Source organism: Xenopus laevis, chromosome 9_10S (assembly GCF_017654675.1).
Source record: "Xenopus laevis strain J_2021 chromosome 9_10S, Xenopus_laevis_v10.1, whole genome shotgun sequence".
NCBI classification, from domain to species: domain Eukaryota; kingdom Metazoa; phylum Chordata; class Amphibia; order Anura; family Pipidae; genus Xenopus; species Xenopus laevis.
In genome coordinates, this window is record NC_054388.1 from 92,257,768 (window position 1) to 92,283,282 (window position 25,515).

A 25,515-nucleotide genomic window follows, 5' to 3' on the forward strand; every position below is an offset into this window, starting at 1 on the left:
CACTGCATTGGACTGAAATTCATAACTTTTTGTTCTATTTGATATTGGCTTCATTGGACGGAAGCATAGTGATTGAACAGTCTGGTCGAATCCACTCTATTTTTACCTATACAGGTTATTGGGCTCCCTTGGGCCTTTTCACTACCACCCACACCTGCCAATATAGTTCACTAGCCAATGGGATCTATCATTTTGAACAACCAATTCAATTGGTATAGACTTGATCAAATGGAACAATCACAAGGCATTTCCAATTAAGAAAATCACTGTACAATTTAACTGACAACAAGTAAATTGACAAACAAAAAACTACAATATGTGGCCAGTTTCACAGATTTGCTGGTAATTCCCTTAACTGAGTTATCTCTCGGCATATACACTACCCTTCTCAACAGAAACAAATATAACACAATTGTATTCGATAAAACATTCTCTTAACTTCATAATTAACAAATATTTTTAATCCCCTTGACATCAATCATCATCAGTCAACTGCAAATTCCCCTGGATCTCAGCAATTTGCAGCTGCTGTACTCCTCAGCATGATTAAAGCCTAATGTCCACTTGGATCTTCTCCCATCTTTAATAGTGGATGAAAAGCAGATGGTTCCTCCGTGCAGAGGCTATGGCAGTGTTTGCAAGGAAAAATAGATCAAGTGATTGCAATCTTCACATTTTAATGTAAATCTAGTTATTAAAAGATTTTTTTTTCATCAGAAGCTTTTTCCCCTTTTAACTACAGTGATGATTTATCTTGTAACATTTTTTTTTTTTGTGAAAGATCTTATGTGAAGATTTGATACCCTTTGTGTGCATTATTAATGTGTTGTCAAAAAAGGAAATGTTTCTTTCAATGTCTATACTGTGATAGAAAGAGGTTGCTTACTAAAAATAGACTGCAAATCATACACAGGACTCAAGGTTTTATATGATAACTCTTATTTTATTTCTGCATTTTGATTGTTGAAAATGTCAAATGGTATGGTGGCCCTTTGCACCATATAACCTGTTGCAGTCAAGCCCTTTAATAAAAGAAAGTACCGAAGGGGGTTATAACACACAAAGCCCCTTATTGTCACTCGTTTAAAACTGGTACATCCTTTAATGGGTAGCAAGGTGCTGCAGGTGATGGACATATTAGAAAGCCCAGAAGAAAAACAAATGTGCCCAGGTACCCAGTAATAGTGATGTGCAGGTCAGGAAAAACTCAACCCGCACCCAACACTAACCCAAAAAACCTTAGCTCACAAAATGTTGGCATTATAAGACTTGCACCCATACCCAGTGTCTTTCTGCTCTTTATGCTGCTTCTGTGCATACCTCTGGTCCCATGAGAGGGAATCTTCGAAGGAGGAGTCCATAAATATCAGTGGGTGGGGCCACCATGTAGCAGCAGTTCTATTTTTTGATTGAGCACCTACAGGTAGGTGTCACAGGTTTTGGACAGCCCTGCATATCACTACACAGACCTTCATATATAAACCTCTATTATGTGAATAAAATGATTATAAACAAAGACCAATTAGGTTAAATTGGTCTAACATGGAGCAAGCTGAATATAATATAATGAATTAAGTACCCCCTTTTGTAAAATATAAGGCAGCGCACTTTTATTCAGGTCATGGAACTCCAAGGTGACTTCTAATAATCTCATATTTTATATATTTTGACAGGTGTTACATTATTTACTATAATACACAAGTTTCAGTGAGTCATATGACAGATATGATATCATTAAACACCAATTATAAGGATGTAATTCGAGGATTTGTGGCTCTTGTGTACAATACTAATAATATTAATAATACTGACACACAGCAAACAGTGTGCAGGTCAAAAGGAAGACCCCAGATATGTCTGCTTAGGTTCCAGTAGAATAATGAATAATAAAGTTTGCTTTAGGTAAGTGTGAAACTACTTATTAATAACCCATATAACAACCAACAAAAGAGACTATTGGTAGATGTGCAGTATATATCTGTATATATATATATATATATATATATATATATATATATATATATATATATATATATATATATATATATATATATATATATATATATATATATATATATATATATATATATATAATGTTTACCTCTGTGTCCAACAGATGCAGCAAGAGGCTGAGAGCAACTTACCCAACTGCATCTAGCAAACACACCTACACACTTTTCTCAACAAAACTGGCCTTATGAGGTTACATCGTTTTTTCACATTGTCAAAGAATTATCCTCCAGGTGCACAATAACATCATAAAATGATAAAAACACAACAACCTGTCACTTGCCTTGCATTAACACCATTCACAGCTTACAACAGACAATGGGTTTGATGCACTGTAGCCTCAACTGACTCCACACTCTTTGCAGGATAGAAAGTACATTCATTTACACGTAAAAGCCTTACTGACAAGGATTTTCTGCTCTATCTTTACTTTTTTTCTATAACTCACAAAAATGTGAGTGTCTAGAAGGATGATAATGGTTTTCTACTGCTTCCTCACATTTTTCAGAAAAATACACATCTGCATTGAAGAATTCAATCTGATTTTCCATTAAAATATAACTTAGGCAAAGAAGCACCAATGGAAACAAAACAAAGTTGCTGTATTTCACCATTTCAACATTTACAGACTGTAAATTAATAATGCCCTTATTTGGTATGACAATAACAACCAATGACATACAAACAACAATTATATTAAAGGGATAACCATATAGACATGATTGGAATACAGCTGTTAATTCAACATTTAATTGCCATATTTTCTAATATTTCCTCATGTATGGATGTGAATAAAAATGGTCTCCAGACAGTCCCAGCAATTAACAATAAAAACATATTCTAGGAGAAAAGACAGCAGTTTTTCCATTGTCAGCTGACAAAATACAATATGAGGCATGACTCATAGCACTGTCAGGCACACATCCAAATCTCAGCATTTTAATAGGTCTTTTTGTTTCATGAAAATATCATTGTTGATGTCATATTAACCTTGAGGCCACTGCCTGGCTTTATTTTCATGATGCATCAGAATATGAAAAAGAAAACACAAGAGGAACAGCACAATAGCAAGCAGATGGCAATATCATTCTAAGATGTTCTCTCCATCCATAGGATACTTTGCTACAGAGCAGTGTAAATTCATATTTTTAATTCACATAGATATTATAGAATAAAACAATAATATAAATGAGGGATTTTCCCATCTTTCCACCTTCAAGTCATATTTCAGTGGAGCCAAATCTGTTTCCAACCAACTGCATCTACGCTGAACCCACCCCTACCTTGTGTGTCATTCTTGAGGCAGTTCTTGGTAGGAGTGTACAGCCAACAGCTAGTTACTGTATACTTGAAACCCGGGGTTTGTAAATTACCACTACTGTCTCTTTTATACTTTAACTGTAGGGTTTCCCAAGCAAGCAACTTTGTAAAATGTAAAATACATTTAAGCATATCTATCTATCTATCTATCTATCTATCTATCCATCTCTATCATCTATATGTCTATCATCTATCTATCTATCTATCTATCTATCTATCTATCTATCTATCTATCTATCTATCTATCTATCTATCTATCTATCACCTATCCTCTGTCTAATCTATCTATCTATCTATCTATTATCTATCTATCTATCTATCTATCTATCTATCTCTCCATCTTTCTATCTTTCTCTATCTATTTATCTATCATCTTCTATGGTGGCATTCTGCCCCAGTGTATTTTTTTCTACAAAGACTGATATGTAGGCTGGGTTTATTGTCTGGAACACTTGAAGCAAGCACATTTCCAAGGCTTTCAGCAGTTATGGTAGCTTAAATAATATTATAATAATAGATACTTGAGTAAAGGCAACTCTAAATAGATTGAAGTAAAATAATTGCTAAAAAACACAAAAATATATATATTGTGTCCTTTTAAAGGCGAAGCAGATCTATGGTAAAAATAAGAGATGTAAAATAGGTATGCTAGATAGTCATGAGCTTGGTGATCTGATAACCTATTAGCTCAATCCCCAGTTGTGAAATAAAGAACTACATATATATCTCTTTGGCATTCCTGACCACAAACTCCCTCAGATAATGCTGACAGGGGTTAACATCATCTGCTAACAGTAGCAGCAACTTTGACTTGATTTGCGATGTAATCAATTTAATTTGCAATTGATTTCAGTAACCATTTCAAACTGTTGTTTTAATGCGCTGACCCTCCCTTCTTAGCCAGTGATGTCAAAGCAATAAACTGACTTCAACCATTTCGCTCTGAGAATCCAAGCAAAATTTATTAGGCCCAAAAATATTGAAAGATCAATAAAAATAGATGTGTGTGAATGCAGCACCTCCTGCTTCTTGGTCTAACCCACAATTCATTTGTAGCTCCTTAGGTTCCCTTTGCCCTATCTAGTTTGAAAAGGTAGATGCTATCCAAGATATTATAGAGAAAGCCTCTATCTATCTATCTATCTATCTATCTATCTATCTATCTATCTATCATCTATCTCTCTATCTATCTATCATCTATCTATCTATCTATCTATCTATCTATCTATCTATCTATCTATCTATCTATCTATCTATCTATCTATCTATTCTAGTAGATTGTGGGTAAAGCTATGCTGTTTTCTAACCAAATGAAGTCATATTCCCTGTAAGAAGATACTAATATAACACATTACAAAATTTGTGACATAAATACACTGTACATCAATTTCAGTCTTAGAAATGAACAGCACTGGTGTGCACATACAGTATCAGCTCAGACAACTAAAGCAAGCACAGAAACAGGGTGAGTAATCCTTTCTCTTTTAGCCGACTGCTTCATTCATTGTTTAATAAATACTTAATACATGTATTACTGTACACCTTGATTAAGCTTTATTTTTGTGCAATACCATATACCGTAGCAGTGGTTGTTAATATTTTCAAGTTCAAGCGCCTATTGAAGGTAAAACCCTCAGTTAGGACCCCCATACTTTACAAAAGAGGTTCACATTCACCAATCATTCACCAATAAGTCATTCAGCCATTGTTCCAAGACTATCTAGGACAGCAAATATACAGTATATCCATCCCAAAGCTCAAGCTAGATTTTCAGATTTATCTACTGTAGGAGAGAAACTTACCACTTTTCCTTAACCCTCACCCCAACTGCTCTTCTGAATGTGTACCCTCTGCCACTGCTTCAAGCCGAACTAGGGGGCAAGCCCCACAAACTGGGAACCACTGTCATACAGCAATTCAAGGCAATAGGAAGTGACCGGTGGGAAGTAATTTTCTTTTCTTACTCCATTTTGATTTGACACCTTTTAAATAAACTACTGTTTTGCAGGGAACTTTTTGGGTGGATTACTATTCAACAGTATCTCAGCTTGAGCAGGGCTCAAGATCTTTAAGGAAGAGCTTACAGTAAACTGTTCAGTTTGTTATAGGGACCTCAAGGTAATGGTGAAATGCAACTGTGCTGGTAGCTGCCGTCTTCATCCAAAATGTTCAAGCTAAATAGCTGCAGTAGGAAAGCAATTGACCACTTTTTCCCTAATCTTCTCCCTAACTGGTCTTCAGACTGAGCCCCTTCTGCCATTGCTTCAAGCCGACCCAGGGGGGCAGCCCCACAAACTTGAAGCCTCTACCACACAGCAAATTAAGAAAATAGAAAAATAACTTTTTCTTACTCCTTTATAATCGTTTACTTTTTTCCATTGCTTAAAGCCGACCAGGGGTCAGCCCCACAAACTGGGAGCCTCTACCATACAGCAAATTAAGAAAATAGAAAAATACCTTTTTCTTACTCCTTTATGATAGTTTACTACTTGTAATACAGGTGATCCGTTATCCGCAAAACCTATTATCCAGAAAGCTCCTAATTACAGGAAGCCCATTTCCCATACACTCCATTTCAATCAAATAATTCACATTTTTAAAAGGAAGGTCCTTTTCCTCTGTAATAATAAAACAGTACCTTATACTTGATCGTTCCTTTTCCTCTGTAATAATAAAACAGTACCTTATACTTGATCTCAACTAAGATATAATTAATGCTTACTAGAGGTAAAATAATCCTATTGGGTTTATTTAATGTTTCAATTATTTTCTAGTAGACTTAAGGTATGAAGATCCAAATTACATAAAGATCCATTATCCGGAAACCCCCAGGTCCCGACCATTCTGGATAAAAGGTCTCATACCAGTACTACTGCTTGGCAGGGAACTTCTTGATTAGGGTTATTTTCAATCTCTATTTCTCAATCCTTTTTAATAATGAGCAGGGCTGAAGATCTATAAGTTATATCTAAAAGTGTTCTCTATGATATAGGGACCCAAATGTTGGTAAAATGCATCTGATTTCCTATAAAGGGTTGGTTCAAATAAAAAAACAGATGCAGGTTCGGTGACATTTACAATAGCAGCTGTATTTCACATTTCTGTAAACAGTATTACTAAAATAAATACACATCTCACCTCAATAGGCCACACAATCCCTGGCTGACAAGTGTAAAATGAATAATGAGTAATATTTGTCCCTCCGTCACATGACTTATTAAGACCATATCAAGAATACTCAATCATTATTCTGCAGACCCTTTATAATGCATTTACCTCTGTATTTCATTTAAATTAAATCAACTGTGATGAGTTTATCAGATTAATCCCTCAAGTAACCTACAGAAAGCATGTTGTACAGATAGCCCTCCCTGATCACTGACTAGTAAATTAATGGCTCAGTTGACAGAGACCTTGACTGTTAAGAGATACCAAGGACAATGTCTGAAAATGATGCCATGAGATATACATGGATTTATTTCCAGAATTATGTGGTTATCCACAGCCATAAGTCTGTGCTGATTGTGAAAAGTTCATAAAAGATAATTTGAAACCACAATTCAGCAGTTCTGTAAAGACTCAAATAAAAGATCATTAGTGTGTGATTGAGTTCCTGGTTTCATGATGCAGAATTCTACATTGTTTTCTGTAACATTCATTTTTCAGTCAAAAGATTTTTTTTGGCCGGGTGCCTCATTCCCTTATTTTATGAAGAAGAAAAGCACAACCCAATGCTCAGTGCAATAAGCTGCATAAAGCATTTATGCATGCAAATTGTAGATTCCATTTCATAAACAACAAGTACAATTGAAATCCTTTTTGTTATTCAGTGAATAGCGTATAAATATTATTATTACTATATGTATTTATATAACACCAAATATGCTCACATTGAAGGAATACATGTGACATTTAGGGGCCAAGCTCGAGTGAAGGATTTGAAGTAAAAAAACTTCGAATTTCGAGTAGTTTTTTGTGCTCCTCGACTATCGAATTGGCGTTAATTCGCCTGAGTAGAATGATTCTAATAGATCGAGCGCAAAAACGCTGCGACTATTCGCCCATTTGATAGTCGAAGTACTGTCTCTTTTAAAAATACTTCGACTGCCTACTTCTCCACCTAAAACCTACCAAATTGCTTTAAAAGCCTATGGAAAGTCCCATAGGCTTATTTTCCAAGTTTTTGATCGAATAAAAAGGCATTCGATCGAATGAAAATCCTTCAAGCGAATATTCGATCGAGCGCCTATTCGCCTGGCGAATATTCGCCAATTCGACTATTCGCCAGCGCGTAAATTCGCCTGAATTGCCTATTCGATTCTATTTGATTCTATTCCCCAGTCGAATTTCGAGGGATTTAACCCCTCGTAATTCGACCCTTGATGAATTTGCCCCTTAGAGATGTAGGGTAGATAATGACAAAAGAAAGCTTAATAAATAATGGCAATTGCTACGATGAAACCAAAATTGTTCACATTAGAACAAGAACATGAGTTCACCTAGAGCAGTGATCCCCAACCAATTGTTGAATCCAATAGTTGGTGAGCAACATGTTGCTCCTATTGTCCTAAAAGCAGGTGCTAATTGTTTCATTTCTGCTTTGGAGGCAAGTTTAGTTGCATAAAAACTAGGTGTCCTTGCCAAACAGAGCCTCCTGTAGGCTGCCAATCAATTGCTTATTTTTGAATTTCTGCTTTGGAGGCAAGTTTAGATGCATAAATACTGCCAAATAAAACCTGCAGGCTGCTAGTTTATATAGGACAGGGGTGCCCAAAAGGTAGATCGGGATCTACCAGTAGATCATTAGCTGGTGATCAGTAGCTCTCAAGACGATGTCAACAAACAGCTTGTCTAAATCACTCTCCTATTTCATGCTTTTTATACAGATATGTTTATGCTAAGGTTACCTAAGAAATAGTAAGGTATATGAATTATAAATCAATATAATATTTAAGTAATATTTTCCATGGAATGAAATGCTAACAATGCTTTTATGGATGTAGATCATAATGGGACAACATCACTAAAAGTAGATCTCGCATTAGTAAAGTATGGGCACTCCTGATATAGGGGCTACAAAATGGCCAATCAGAGCACTTAATTTGCCCCACCCAGGAACATTTTTCATGCTTGTGTTTATCCCCAACTTTTTGTACATCTGAATGTGGATCACAGGCAGGGCAGCCATCGGGGGGGGGGGAGTTGTAGGGGGCCCGAGGTTAAAGGGGGCCCAGCAATGCTACACTTACTTGATTAGCCGGGCCCCCCATCTTTCTGAGAGCTGCTAACTTTTGGAAGGCATGGACGTTTAAGGGGCCCTGGCCACCAATTTTCTTATAATGTGTGTGTGTAGGGGGGGGGGGGCCTGGCCACCAATTTTGGCCACCAATTTTTTTTCTCATGTGGGGTCCTAGCCACCAATATTTTTTAATGGGGGGCCCTGGCCACCAATATCTTTTTATTTTTTACTAACAAGTGGGAACCCTAGCCACCAATTTTTTTTACTGTGTGGTGGGGGGCGGACCTGTGGGGTGGGGAGGGCAGACCTGTAGGTGGGGCTTGCGGTGGGTGCAGCCCAGGGGGCCCAGGAATTTTTTTGTATGGGCCCTGCGATTTCTGAGTAGCTCAGTGTGCAATCCACAATTTCCATTTCCAAATCCACATTTTTTGCCCATACTTTTTCCCCCCAGAATTCAAGTGCCTTTGTGACCAAGCTCTGATAGGCACCTGTTATTGCAATTGTTAGCGAACTATGTTTGTGCTTTTTTGCAGTCAGGCACTAGTGCGGGGAATTGGCATGTAGTGCATCTATACAGAAGTACTGTTTGGACAAACACAAACTTTAAGCAATGACATCAATATTCAGGACATTTGGGTCCATTTTAGCACAATTACATTTGGTGGAGCCGTGACTTTTCCAATGTATTCAATGTGATTTTGCAAGGTAATATCATTTAGTTATTTTATTCAAGAATTTACTTTAGATTTTATTCAAGAATTAGAATGAATATATAACAATGTTCATACAGAAACAAAGACTAAAATTTTCCTGATTGCTAAAAAAACTCAGAGCAGCCAATAATTAGCTTTTACAATCAGCTCCAATCATTCTGTGGGTTACTGATCTAGGGCAACAGTACTTCATAACCCTTGCTGTTTCTATAATATTATCCATATGGTTCTTAATGCTGGGAATTAAATCAATTTACTCTGAAACTCTATGCAAATGTGTAAGGTTGTGCTGAACTGATCAGTGCCAATATTATTGCACCAGACACCACTCATAACCTCACTACATAGTAATATGGTTTTTTCACAGCAGTACATTAACCAACTGTAGACCTGCCTCTCAAGTAGTTCTTGGTGTGCTTTGCCTGGTATTATTCTAGATTTTTTCTTTTGCCCAATTCTTGACTTCTAATTATTTCCTGCCTTGACTGGTGCCAGTAATTTGGATTAAAGCTCTGCCTAACCTCTCTGGAACCATGCTATAGGACTTTGTCTGCTTCACTATACCCAGTGCTCAACTTCCTATTAATCCCTTATTTCTGCGTCCCACCAGCCTGTAGCCAAAAATACATATGGATTTTAAATATAAAATCTGAAAAATAACTTTAAGATACTACACCTAAACATATGTATTCAACGTACATTTTCTCAAACCAAATGAAACTTATTTTGATGTCTAGCAATTATTTTGACGTTTTCTGTATTTTACATTTGTATTAGTTCAGCTTTGATTTCAGAAAGCCATTTATCAGCCTAACCATACTGCCATCGTGTTGATTCAGTCTGAATGTAATCTACAGATCTCCATCTGCCTTATAATACTGTTATATTTATGTGCAACAGCTAGTGCAGAAATCAGCCATTGGAGCTGTCACACGCAGAAAAGGATGGATGGGAAAAATCCCTGGTCTGCTAGTCTAACCTCACTATGCTTCCATGGAATGTGGCTGATTGAAAAATAGGGTGCCTTTGTTTACCTGATTTTATACATAATTAGGAAATTTCAGCCCTGTGGGCAGACAATTGTAGGTGACTATAAACATTATTATGTGGCTCTCCCCGGGGATACATTTTGTTGTGAAAGGGCTCAGCATATTGTTTCATTGTCTTAACTTATTACCAATGTTGTAGATAAACAGCCTATATGGATGTAGCATAGCTTCATAAATAACTTTTTGTTCCCTTTAATGTATTCATTTAAATCTTCCATATATTTCAAAGATCACAATTAAAATTGCAATTCATTAACATTCTTGGTGGGAAAGCAGAAACAATTCATGTATTAAATTATTTATTTACTTTAATAAATGCCAGGGAATGAAAGGTGACATATTATTGGGGAAAAAATTCTACTCGCTTCTACCTGATTGTTGGAAAAGAATAATAATTATATGTATAGAATATTCATTGACTGACATACAGATCACTGCACAATTTGTAGTTGGTAATAGTATTTAAGCAGTCTAATGAATTCCTGAATAAATGTTACCATAAATAAATATCACTGGTACAATAAACAAGTGTTCATTTACATGTGGACATTTAATGGAATAATTTAAGATTGAAATGTTATTTGTAATTGGATTATAATTTATTTAAACGTTATACTCTTATATGATTGCAGGACGGCAGGAAATGAAAGTAAGGGGGTATGTATGGTAATTCTATTCAGCAATTTAGAAAATGACTTGAATTCATTTAGAAAACATTGTTAATATTAATTTATAAGAAAATAGGGATCATTTTAAACTAGGACATCATCGATAGGTTATCCCTTCACTCCATTTGTGGATGCAAAATTATTTTCAGGATAACAATTGTCTTGCAACCCCTTGTTGCAAATAACCCTAAACTTTTTGTTGTTGTTTTTTTTGTAGGTTATATTTTTAGGTTTTACAACATTCCAAAAAAAAGAAAAAAAGGAAAACAAAGAAGTGATATAACGCATTGTTTTCTTGAGTAAATATTAAAACATATTTATCCTTTGCAGGACATCCTAGCCCCTTTTTTTTATTGAATCATGCAAACAACCATATATAAAATCTTCTGTTTTTCGATCTATTGAGAGATAAAGAGGAATGTCCCCAGTTCAGTGAGCGGGGACTAGTATATAAATGATACACATTCAGATCAATGTCTAGCTCTTTTCTAAAGAGAAGCTGTATAAAGCATTCATGTGTTTTCAATATCTCAAAGCAGTCTCATTTAGGTACACTTTGTGATGGGAAAATCAATACAATTTATGGATGCTATTATAGATGATTAAGGCAGCAATTAAATATATGGGGGAGGGTGAGGTGCTCACATAACCAATAAGACTGATGAAGGAGCTACTTTTTTGCTGTTATGGATATTCTAGTGTTAATTAAAAAGATGACAGCTTTATAAAGTTTTTAAAGGATTGTAAGAATATGTAGTCAATGCAGTTTGACACTTGCTTTGTACTTATTTAAGCACAGAGCTTAATTTATGTTGTACAGGAATGGGACTTGTTATCCAGAATGCTCAGGACCTGGGGTTTTCCGGATCTTGGATCTCCATACTTTAAGGGGCCGATTCACTAAGGGGACTTCAAATATCGAAGTCGAAGGATTTAGCGCAGATAGTACGATCGAACGATCGAAGGATTATTCCTTAGATCGAAAGATTAAATCCTTCGAATCTTTCGATTCGAAGGATTTTAATCCAACGATCGAAGGAATATCCTTTGATCAAAAAAACTTAGGAAAGCCTATGGGGACCTTCCCCATAGGCTAACATTGAGTTCGGTAGGTTTTAGATGGCGAACTAGGGGGTCGAATTTTTTTTAAAGAGCCAGTACTTCGATTATCGAATGGTCGAACGATTTTTAGTTCGAATCCTTCGATTCGAAGTCGAAGTCGTAGTCGAAGGTCGAAGTAGCCCATTCGATGGTCGAAGTAGCCCCAAAAACGTTTCAAAATTCGAAGTTTTTTTACTTCGAATCCTTCACTCGAAGTTAGTGAATCGGCCCCTAAGTCTCCTAAAAAAATCCCGTAAATATTAAATAAACCCAACAGGCTGTTTTTGCTTTCAATAAGGATTAATTATATCTTATTTTCTATCAAGTACAAGGTACTGTTTTATAATTACAGTGAAAAAGGAAGTCATTTTTAAAAAAAAGTTGAATTATTTGATTCATATAATGGAGTCTGCCTTTACGGAGCGTTCTGGATAACGCGTTACGGATAACGGAACCCATACCTATATAAAAGGGCCTACTAGAAGAAAAAAAATTATCACTCTTCCTCAAAATGCATAGGTTTACAGGTTGTGTCAGCTGGTGATTACAGCGCTCCCATTCGGAGAACTTCTTAGGAGAATGCTGCAACATTTTCAAACTTACATAATTCAGAATATTTTTTGTATTGTCATCAACTATACAAAAAAATATATAAAGTGAGGTGAAGTCACGAATTTTAAAATCAGATGAAAAACCTCAGTATTCTAAATAAAAGACCAGTATGAAGAACTAAATCATAGTTGGAAAAATACAAGATATAACAGATGTAATTATAGTGCAATATTGCAACAATTCATGAAATAGGTTTGTGAACTGTTATTAAGAATGCTCTGGGCCTAGGGTTTTCCAGATAAGGGGGTTTCCCGTAATTTGGATTTATAATTTAATCATTAAGAGCTCTAATTATCAAGCCTCTGATTTTTCTGGTCGAGTTTTAAAGGGTGAATTTTTTTAATTTGAAAATTCACCTGACCTTTGATCTGCCCCTAAGTATAAGAAGTGAAGACTGCTGGGGTCAGGGTGGAAAAAAACTGATGCATGCAACTGATGTCAATGACTGTGGTAAAGATGGTGACCACAAGGTTTGAATTGCAGAAAAAAAATATTAACAAAAGGCTTATGTTGATTATGACTACCTTTCCCTTTCCTCTAAGGATGTAGATTATCTTAAAAAAATTTTTTTTAGCATAGTGTAGATGGTATATATATATATATATATATATATATATTATAGTATTCTATGACAATCACAATTTTATTTGTGCACTTTTAAGTAGTGTTTGAAGGTGTTGTAATCTTTTGGAGCAAACATAGCAACTTTTTCGGTAACGTTTTATCACAATTCGTAAACTTTCTTGTACTGTGGTTGCTAAACAGTTTCTGGGTTCACAAAGCTATATTAAAAGCATACCTTTTTGCATTTTGAATAGTTTTTCCGTTACCGACTTTTATTACATTCCCCAAAACATGTTTAAAAAAATTGAGCTTCCCCTTTAAGTACTTTTTATGAAACGTAGGAACAATATTTTCTGAAAACCTGACAAGCTAAGCCAGCCTATTATACCTAGATGGATGATACCACCCATTTATTTGTGAACACACTACAGAATTATAAGGTAGGAAAATCTGAACGTACAGAGTAGAGTACTTAAAGGGATACTGTCATGGGAAAAAATATTTTTTTCAAAATGAATCAATTAATAGTGCTGCTCCAGGAGAATTATGCACTGAAATTCATTTCTCAAAAGAGCAAACAGATTTTTTTATATTCGATTTTGAAATCTGACATGGGGCTAGACATTTTGTCAATTTCCCAGCTGCCCCAAGTCATGTGACTTGTGCTCTAATAAACTTCAATCACTCTTTACTGCTGTACTGCAAGTTGGAGTGATATCACCCCCCCCTCCCTTTTTCCCCCCAGCCAAACAAAAGAACAACGGGAAGGTAACCAGATAGCAGCTCCCTAACACAAGATAACAGCTGCCTGGTAGATCTAAGAACAACACTCAATAGTAAAAACCCATGTCTCACTGAGACACATTCAGTTACATTGAGAAGGAAAAACAGCAGCCTGCCAGAAGGCATTTCTCTCCTAAAGTGCAGGCACAAGTCATATGACCAGGGGCAGCTGGGAAATTGACAAAATGTCTAGCCCCATGTCAGATTTCAAAATTGAATATAAAAAAATCTGTTTGCTCTTTTGAGAAATGGATTTCAGTGCAGAATTCTGCTGGAGTAGCACTATTAACTGATGCGATTTGAAAAAAACATGTTTTCCGATGACAGGATCCCTTTAAGACATAAAAGTTTGCACTTGTCCAACAGAATGAATAATGAAGTCCTTATTAACACAATTGTAGAGTATAGACCCTGGCATAGATTCAATTCAAATATCCAGACCTTTTTTTGTCATAAATTCTCCATCGGAGCCCTTCCAATCAGTTGTATACGGATCTAAAATAATACTATATCATTTTTTTTTTTTTTTTTTTAAATAACCATTTTTAAATTATTATACACAAACTTTATCTTCTCACCTACCTAGATAAGTGCAATCCACAGCTTAAGCATACACAAATATAGGGTACAGATACATAACACATGTGGCAAGACTTAGTAAATGCTGTTTTTTCTCAATTTTCTCATTTTTCATGCTTATCTTAAAATACACAGTGTGCCATATGCTCTTCATACCTCAAGAGACCCAAAATATGTGTGCCGTTAAGATTTTTGAAGATACAGCAGGTTCAAGGATATACATTAGATATACAGACTTACCAAAAACACACGCATAGACACAAGAAGAAAAAGCTAACATGACCCCTTTTTACTCATCATTTTGATCTGACACCATAGACATTTATCAAATCACAATAAGTATTGTTGGAAGATATGTGGTGTCAGAACAAAATGATGACAGAGTAAATAGTGTCTACCCTATCAATTCTTTTATTTCATGTGTGAATGTAGGTCCTACAAGGCTGAACTTTGGACAAATATCCATTAGAATATAGAAGAAATACCAGTCTTATCTCCTCCGTGTGCAGAGTACACCACCAATAAAAATATCACATAAATGCAAAATTTTCTTTAATATGTATTTGTGAAACTGCACTTCATGCTAAAACTTTAGCTTCTTGGCGACTCAGAATCAAAACAGCACACGTCAATATTCTTAAGACTTGTTCAGCTTCACATTATCTTGACTTGAAATTCTGTTCATTGTATTTGTAACTAAATAAAAACAATAGACTGTATCATAAATATATTCCACCTCCTCAATACACAAGAAGGAATGTTAAAAATTTTGGGCAGCGGTAGTCATAATCACCTTGATCTTGAACATAAAATATCTTAATATACCCATTATTGCTCTTTCAAGCAGAAACTCACCAATGAAGCTTAAAAATCTCTGCAGCACAAATGTATAAATACAAATGCAAAAAAAAAAGAACTTACTAATTTATTCTCTTTAATATTTCAATCCTGGAAATATTTTTAACGGAAACTCCATCATGGGCGAGACTCCAGAAGAAATATATTTGTACACCTAAAAACAAAATCAGAAATGAAATTATCTCCATTTGCAATCACTGAGAACAAAAGAAAGATTTATTGAATACAATTTTACTGGCACATACCACACTCATATACACCAGGAGTCTACAGAAATACATACAAAGACATACATACAAAAAAAATTGAATTCAAACATTCGTTAATAAGCCTCAGACCCATGTCTGAGGTCAAGCTGGTAAAACATTATAACTGATTAGCAGGTCCGGAACTAGGGGTAGGCAGAAGCACCTGCCTAGGGTGCAACAATAAGGGGGCACTTAGCAGATACCTCTGCCCCTCCCTGTCAACCCCCTCCCCTCTCCATCACTCCCCTCCTTTACTCTCCCTCCCCTCTGCTACTAAGCATGTGTGCAGTCATGTTCGGGCGTGCACATAGGTGGTTGTGGGCTGCCTAGGGCGCCCGATCAGCTTGGTCTGGCCCTGCTGAATAGTTATGTATTTACTTCTTAAGGTGTTGCATTTGGTTATTAGTGTAACAGACTAGCACAACATTATTATGGTAGTTTACAGATTCTGGCAGAATATCAACAGTGGGTAAAATAGTTGTCATAAATGCAAGTAGATTTGCAGACAATTTGAATCTGTTCACTTCAAAGTTGCCTACTCCCTGGAGCATTCCTTGAAAAGCTCTTTTACCAGGGCTAGAGTAAATATAATAAATACAGCAAATATATAACAATGAAGGCAAGAATAAATAACAGAAAATAACAAAAAGTTGTAAACCATGACATGGTTGGATTAAGGATCAAATGAAAATGAATACATTGATTAATATGTTAGGGACAATATATTGTTTGATCAGTAAATTTCAGTGCTAAACTATGCAATACCATTAAGCTATTTTTGTTCATGACAATGGTAGTACCCTCTCCTTTTTATTTTCGCCCTCTTGTCCCTTTCTTTTTTTTTTTCTAACATCTCTCACCCAATTCTCATCTCGTCTTGAATGCACTTTTTCTATTCTTCTTTTTCGATTCTTTATAGTTTTTTTATCTAAACAGTTCTTAACTCTACTGTTCCAATTGTGATGGCAAACATTGAAAAAAGTATTTGGCCGAGTCTTCTAAATTATATTAAAATCTATTATTAGCCAACCAGCAATCTAGAGATCTTGAGGGGGAAACTTTTGTCACCCTCTAACACACATACCACATCTACAAGCAGTACTGCACTTTTATTAGCAAGAGTAAATGTTATTTCTTGGATTTTTCTAGCCGTGTCCTTAAACATATCAAGGTCATTAATATTTTAGTCCTTCGTTTGATTGATCATTCAAACAAGCTGCTTTTACAAATGAGTCTCTCGTTTGTCAGCTTGGAGCAGGTGCATCTTGCAGATTGAATAGTGACTTTTTGAAAACTCTGTAGCACATTCTAAATCAGATAAAGCTATATTTATAAAGTGCTAAGATTAAATAACAAATTGTTTAATCTGACAAAGACCAAAGAGTTTAATAGCAGAAATGGAGAGATGTATTTTTACATTCTTACATTCAATTATGTGTTGTTTTTTTTAAGATTGGTATTAAATTTACTTGAATTTTTTTCAAATTTTACTAACAGTTTATCTTTCAAATGTGCTGCCAGCTCTTGGGGGTCTGCACTTTGTGCAGCTATAAATGAACCCTTAATGTAAGCTGTCTTGGGAGGATATGATGAAAAGATCAGCTGACTGTGCTGTTTTGAAGTAATGAATAAGAAAATTGGCCTCTGGAGCATGGTAACAACTGCTTCTTAGATCGAAACAATTTAGGAATGAGGGTCATCACCTAAGCTGATAAGGTGCCATAAGCCATCACACGATGGATAGATCTTTCACCTTGTCCTCTTGCTGATGTAAGCAAGCCTCTAGTCCTGTAGTCTCTCACTGTCCCTCCCCACTGAGCCCATAGATAACTCACCAATCTAAAGTTGCCACATGTTGTTTGATTTGTCTATATAACTATGCCTATTTCAATCAAAAAGTCTAAATGCTCAATCTATTCTGAACTGTTGGCAGGGCTCCCAGATAACTGATTTGGTGTATTGGTGATTGGACAACATTTTATGGGACATAATATCTGAAAAGCTGCTCACAGGCAAGTCAGTGATATTGGAAATGAATTGACCTCCCAGACCAATAAAAAGGAGCATGGCGCAACTCCAAAATGGTATAAAGCCATGGCACGGGATAGAGCCAGATTTATTTTCTATGCCTTGTACCTTACCTTTCTGTTTTGCCCCATGCTTATAATAGCTTGTCAGTCAGTAAAAGTAGTCATTTATGTGTGTGGCTAAATTGCCCAATATGGGTCAGATATCTGAAAATTGCCACATATACCAACATTACGTACAACCTGTTATCCTGCTCCAAATACATATTCTACTAGATAAAAAGGTTCATCCATCTCTGAATTACTGAATACATTTGAATGCCGTAAAAACAACTTTTAATATTTTATTATTTTTGACAAAAATATGATTTTATAGATTTCTATTATGATTTTACTTGTCAGTGTTTCATTTTAACAGTGGCCTCCAATAAAGAACACAAAACCCACTTGTATTTTCTTTGAGCTACTGCACAATAGTAGCTGCTTGAGTAATGGTAGATGTGGCTTTCTACTTGCTCTGAGCACTTATTTTAATGATATCAATAAAGCAAATTCTAAAGTTTGCTTGCAGCGTTAAACCAACTGTCAATTTAAAATATTGAAAATAAAGATATACTTTAAAAATGCCCTTGTAGTGAATTTGAAAATAATTGTAAACAAGATGAAATCTGAGAAGCTTTAAACAAATTATTTGTATTGTTTCAAAATGTCTGTTTAAAATCCAAACAAAATTGATAATAATGTGTAATGTTATTAAAACAAGAGCAAAATCTAAAATTCCACGAATACCGCTTGTTTCTCATTTTTCTGTTGTAGTTTTTTTTTACCCCTTAGTAAAGGGGTAGTTAAGGACAGTAAAATGGCCCAAAAAACAACACACCAATATTCTAATATTGATTTTATAAATGGGATACACAGAAATTCCACTAACCGTAGGTTCAGATTCATACTATGGATTATGGTGTATGGTAGTATAGTCTCTTCTTATTGTGTGAAAGGTACAGTAAACTGTAGGGGTTATCCTGAAAAGTGTGATTGATTTCTTTGGGCAGAAGTAATGTTATAGTTTGTGTTGTGTCCTGAATAAAGTGTGTTGTGTCCATGTGGCAGATAGGACCTTGTGACCCCTGAGAGCCTATTAAGAAGACCAGTGGTCTAGGTCTTTCTCTTGGAAACCCCTCAGGGCTGAGTTTGGATTTGTGTACAGAAATGTTGGTTGTAGTCCCCCATACATAGTTTTAGTCTCATTGGGGGACCCAGTTAATGAGAATTAGTCAGTGCAGGACTGAGCTGGTCCAGATGAGAGGGCGTGGAAGACAACCAAGCAGTCCCCACCAGAAAGGGGTACAAGTGATTGCAATGTATCAGTGAATGTATCAAAGATCCTGCTTATTTTAGTAATGGTCGAATTCATCCCGTTTCGCCAAAAGGCGAATTTTGATGCCTGCGATAAAGTCAATGGATGTCCGAATAGCGTTGAAGCACAACAGTTTTGGCACGAGTGACTTTTCCAAAATATTTTTGACGCTGGCGAATTTTTCCCGCAGTTTTTCGTATTTATTGGCCGGCGGAAATTCGCCGCAAATTCATGCCTGACAGATTTATTTACCCATCACTATTTATTTGCCCATCAGATATTAGTTTAATTGCAAAGGACTTTAATTATACAGAGTCTTATGTATGGTGACGGGCTACCTTTAATTGAATTTATATCCGTTCTGTACTGCTTGGATTTCTAATAATTAATTAATTTAATGGTTGCTAATTGCCCCAGCATATTTGTGTTCAAGCTCAAAATATACTGCGCTGTCCTCAAACATATATCTGAGGGATCGGTCAGAGGGAGGCTCTACTTTACCCCTATCCAGATGGGGAAAAAAACTAAATATAATTAGCTTTTTTCTTAAAGTGAATATTTTTTTTATTGTACAGAAGAAGATGAAATTAGTCAAAGATTTATTGCTCTCTTTAATGTATGTAATGGAGCCCCAATAGCTGGAACAAGCTATTCATGATTCATGATAAACAAATCGTACTTTTTAGTGCTAAAAATGGTGGATTATACTAATCACTCCAAACCACGAGAAATTTGCAATTTATTAAATGAAAAAAACATGAAAAACACAACCATATAAAAGCTGTTGAGTTAATGCAGAAGTCAATCAGATTTGTCCTTTTCCAATTGTAAAATCTTTTCTTTGATCCAAGCTTTTTGAGGTTTTTGGGGTTTTTTCTTTTGTATTTGCACTTAAAGGGATACTGTCATGGGAAGAAATGTTTTTTTCAAAACGCATCAGTTAATAGTGCTGCTCCAGCAGAATTCTGCACTGAAATGTTATATTTACATTTGAAATCTGACATGGGGCTAGACATATTGTCAGTTTCAGGTGCCCCAAGTCATGTGACATGTGCTCTGAAAAACTCTTGCTCTTACTGCTGTACTTCAAGTTGGAGTGGATGGGAAGGTAAACAGATAATAGCTCCCTAAAATCCAGATCCCACTACGACACATTCAGAGTAGGAGAAACAACAGCCTGCCAGAAAGCAGTTCCTTCCTAAAGTGCTGGCTCTTTCTGAAAGCACATGACCAGGCAAAATGACCTGAGATAGCTGCCTACACATCAATATTACAACTAAAAAAAATACATTTGCTGGTTCAGAAATGAAATTTTATATTGTAGAGTGAATTATTTCAGTGTAAACAGTGTAATTTATAAATAAAAAATGTATCATACAAATCATGACAGAATCCCTTTAAGATTTGAGGATATCAAGGTGTTCCTATTAGTTTTCAGTTTCGTCCTACATTTTTATTTGTTTGTGCTTTTTACATTAGGCTGTTTTAATAAATGACTTGGCATTCGTGGTTTCTAAAACCTCTAAAACCATTTAATCAGGATATTGATAAATGGGCCTCCCAGTGGGGACAGAACCTTGGTTGCAAAGCCTCTTTTGGACCAGTATAAGGAACACTGATACTTCCTTCCTAATGAGTGCTGACACTGGGAGCTTTAGTACTGCTATTTTAATTGATATTGCCATGAATTGTATTGCTGCCCGAATGCTCTATTGTATTCAATTCCTATTACAAGCTAGAACTTGCAAACACTGCCATTCATACTGTAAACTGTATATGCATATGAGTGTTTAGAACAACAGGGATACATTACAGCATTTTGGCTTCTGAATAGTGATGGGCGAATTTGCGTCGCGAAACGGCGCCGGCGTCTCGTTTTTGATGCCGGCGTCCGTTTTTTCGGAAAAAAATTATTTGACTCCGGCGAATTTTTTCAGCGAATTTTCGCGGGCGTTTCGCGAATTTATTCGCTGGCGGCGAATCGCGCAAATTCGCCGCGAGTTCGCGCCTGGCGAATAAATTCGCCCATCACTACTTCTAAACCAAGGCAAAACAACAAACAGCACAGTCCCAAAAATCATGTGTTCTGTTCATAGATTTTTCACATAAAACCAATTTTAGTGGATTTAACCCATTGCTATCATAAATAATTTAAAGGAGAAGGAAAGCTACGGAGGCATTTTATTGCCAATATATTAGCTGCAATAGTACAAGCTAGAATGCTATACAGTATTTCTTCTGTAGAATGTTTTACCATACCTGAGTAAAAAGCTCTAGAAACTCTCTGTTTAGGATAAGAGCTGCAGTATTAATGTGGTGTGACATCATTTCCTGCCTGAGTCTCTTCCTGCTCTGGGCTCAGATTACAGTAGAGAAGGGAGGGGGTGGGGAAGAGGAGCAAACTGAGCATGCTCTTGCCCAGGGCAATGAGGTTTAAACTGAAGGCAGGAAATCTGATACAGAAGCCCATGAGTACACAATAGAAGGAAAGAAATGCAGTGTTTCTTTTGACAGGGGACTCAGAGCAGCATTACTTTGAGGGGTTACTGGTGTATTTATATAGACCTTTCTGATAAGGCTTACTTAGTTTTAACCTTTCCTTCTCCTTTAAATATATATTTGAGTTTTCAATAAGAAAATGGAACAGAGATTATTCACAAGAAAGAAGAAACAGTTTCAAGATTTTTGTTGCTATCCATATTTAGCAAAGGTTTTGGAAATGGCGGTAGTTAGTATGGGGAAAGTGAGGGTGAAAGACACTATAGCCAATCAGATATTCTGGCTACAGATTATATCTATCAACCAGGCTGTTTGGTATGGGGCAGAATTGTTCAACAGATCTTAAGTATTTGAGCCTATCTCCATGCTTTCCACAGCACTGTTTTCTTAGCTCTTCATTTTATATTTCTATGTATCCAATCTTCTTACAGCCAAGCTGCTACACTAATACAACTTAAACCACATGGTTTATTATTTCTAGTCTGTACACTTGACTTAAGCTCATAAATACTCAGCTCTAAAAAAAGCCATTGTAAAACGCTGCGAAAATTTTTAATTAGGCAATAAATAAAATGGCTAATCTGACAAAGTACTGGAACAATAGAGTTTACTATCAGCCATCAGCACTGACAGGTAGAATCCGGAATAATCCACTTCTTACAGTACCACTTTCCAGAATTTAATTACAGAGATATATTTTATTGTTTACTGGTTAATATAAATGGCATATGTGACAAGCGGGAGATGTTTCATAGGTCTAAATCCTTCTGTTTAGGATTTTCAATTAAGATTTACAGTATTTACTGGCCTGGGCCATGCCGTGGTTCCCCATACAGCCCCAAGTCAAAATAAACAACATCTGCTTGTTAAGAAAATGCTATATGTCACACTGGGCCTGTGACATTATTATAATATTTAAATAAAGAGCCATTTCTGTAGAAACCTTTTATAGTAATATTAAAATGAGGTTTAGCCATAAAAATTCACATACCAGCCAGGCCAGCCACCTGCAGGGAGTTTGCTTTGGTTCACTGCGTTTGGGTGGGTTTACTCTGGGTACTAGTGATCTGCGGTTCGTAAAAAATTTAACCCGCTCCCAACCCTAATCTGTCTGCTCCCGATCCACACCTGACCCTAACCCATCTTGCACTTCTATTTATAGGCCCATGCCCAACCCGCCCATCTGTGACATCACGAAAAGGGGGTGGGCACTGTGGGTATTGGGCCAACCCGCCCATCACTACTGGGTACTCCAAAACCATACAGGCAGGTTAACTGACTACTAATAAACTTGTTTGGGTCAATTTGATAGGGTCCTATACTTTAAGATCCACTAGGAGTGTCCCGTTATAATTTACCAAAAAATCTCTAAACCCACAGGAAAACCCACAGGAAAATTCCTGGACATATTTTCTCAGCAACTTTTTTTTGAGCAAAATACATTGGCATTAATGCAAATTTGCTGAAAATTTTCCGTGTTTCGGCTCAAGTGAATTAACTCACAAACTGTGGCGGCAATTCATAGGCGAAAAATCGGCAACGGCAAAAAAAACGGCACACATCAAAATTGGTGAGCGTTAAAATTATTCAGACGCCCATTGAATTTAATGCATTTGTACCAATTAGTCGTGCGTGTACAAATTGTCGATTGCGCCAAAATTGACTTACGTCAAAATGATTTTGACGCCTTTTGACTTCAATGCGTTTCACGATTTTCACACCGAGTTTTACCTGCAAAATTTGAAATCTTTTCGTTGCAACCTTTTTTTTTGCTATCTTGTCATGGCAAAAAATATTCACCAATGGCTAAATGCAGAATTTCACTACAATTCTGTGCCTGGGTAAAAATAGTGCTCATCACGATATGTACAATTTGTGAGCAAAATATGTCAGCTCTGTATCAATAAAGGATAATAATAATATCATGTATTGTGCTTATTTTCCATAATATCCATTGATTTTTACATTGCCTAGTTAGAGGAGCACCTCATTATTGTAGTTGCCTCTTTATTATGGCTAACTAACAGGAAAGGGGCCTAGGATAACTGGTAACCTGCTAAAAAAAACCTTTTTGCACCTCTGTAGATATACAGTAGCTGACGTCTGTAAATAACAGTCTGGGGTTAAAAATAATAACAAGCGATAAGGCGTTCTCATTTCAGGTTTGCGCATTAGCTACACACCACTCAAAAAAAGGCCCCCAGTAGTCTACATTTTGCCCTTACTGCAAATCCAGCGTTGCAGCTATTGAACTTTAGCGAATCCAATTTTACAAACATCAGAATACATTTCTCAAAACATTGAGAAAAATGTACTTGTGTTCTGAGCCATAAAGCTAGTGAAACAAAAAAAGTCACGGAAACCATAACCCCTTTACTGTCAGATAGAGCAGGACGCATTGTATCTGTTATTAAGAGTTCTATTTCACTGCAGCACAAAGGTAAAACAGCATAAGATATTGGAACTCAAGCTTCAGTGTATCCATGTCTGGCATTTTCAATGTCCTTAAGAGAAAACACCTGATTAAAAGGCTTCAGTTTGTTGTCCCAAGTTATTGAGTTCATGTCTCAGCAGTTCCATACTGTATATTATACTGGGAACTATATAATATGGTTAAATCAATTTTACGTTTTAAGTTTTTAGAAATGTAAATACTTTTTTAAACTCACATTTTTTTTACAGATGCAGCAAAACACTAATTCTTTCTCCCCTGTGCAACCAAATGGTTAACTCCTTTTGTCCATGAAAAAATTGATACCTGTTACATCAGCAACAATTTTGAGTTGCTTTATATAATGAGCACATACAATTATTAATTAGTGATGGGTGAATAAATTTGCCTGGCCCGAATTGGCTGTGAATTTCCACGCTTTGCAAAATTTTGCCGGCGTCAAAACAATTCTAGATGCGCATCCAAAAAGTCGCTTGCGTCAAAATCGCTGCACGTCAATTGACTTTAACGCCAGTGTCAAAATTGCCGCAAGCGACTTTTTCATCAATTTCGATTTTCACTATTTTTTTTCATGAAACTTTCCGATTTTTATGATTTTTTTGTTATTTTTTGCCATTTCGCGAATTTGGCAATTTGGGAAAAATGGGAGAAATTTGACCATCATTATTATTAAAGTGTAAAATAATTGTATTCACTGATACACTGACCAAGTATCATCTTTCCCAGATATATATATATATAAATATATATTATGTGATAACAATACAGGTATGAGACCTGTTATCATGAATGCCTGGGACCTAGAGTTTTCTGGATAAGGGATCTTTCTGTAATTCGGATCTTTATACCTTAAGTCTACTAGAAAATCATTTAAACATTAAATCAACACAAAAGGCTGATTTTGCTTCCAATAAGGCTTAATTAAAGTAATCAAGTAAAAGGTACTGATTTATCATTATAGAGAAAAAGTAATTGTAATTATTTGATTATAATAGAGTCTATGGGAGATGGCCTTCATGTAATTTGGAGGTTTCTGGATAATGGGTTTTCTGGATAACGGATCCCACGCCTGTATTTACCATACAGGCATGGGATCCATTATAATGATATATAAATGCAAAGTGCAGTAACAATCACAAATACGGCTAAAGGAAAAGTTGCTATCTCCCTAAATAACTGAAGACCAGAGGCTATGATAAATACATAATAAATTGACAGAATACCCTTTATTAAACTAGAACTAAACCCCCCCCAATAAGAAATCCCCTACCTACAACTCTGGGTAGTCCCCCCTCCCTGTTTCCCCCCAACATAGTAACCCCCTGAAATTGCCCCTAAGAGTTTGCTCACGTATCGGTGCAGAGTAAGCACAGTGGCGCCATCTTTTGGATTTCCATTCTTCTTTGGGTCCTCTTCCTTCCTTTTGGCAATTTCTG

General features: G+C 36.0%; 1 protein-coding gene across 2 annotated transcripts in view; it reads right to left on the reverse strand.

Annotated features, from left to right (window-relative positions):
• Window positions 1-25,515, reverse strand: part of elfn1.S (extracellular leucine-rich repeat and fibronectin type III domain containing 1 S homeolog) — a 346,212-nt gene that overhangs the window by 285,333 nt on the left and 35,364 nt on the right. For both annotated transcript variants that reach the window (XM_018239135.2, XM_041578290.1), the window contains exon 2: window positions 15,560-15,650. The gene's annotated coding sequence lies outside the window, so the exon portion shown is untranslated. The remainder of the gene's footprint in view (window positions 1-15,559; window positions 15,651-25,515) is intronic.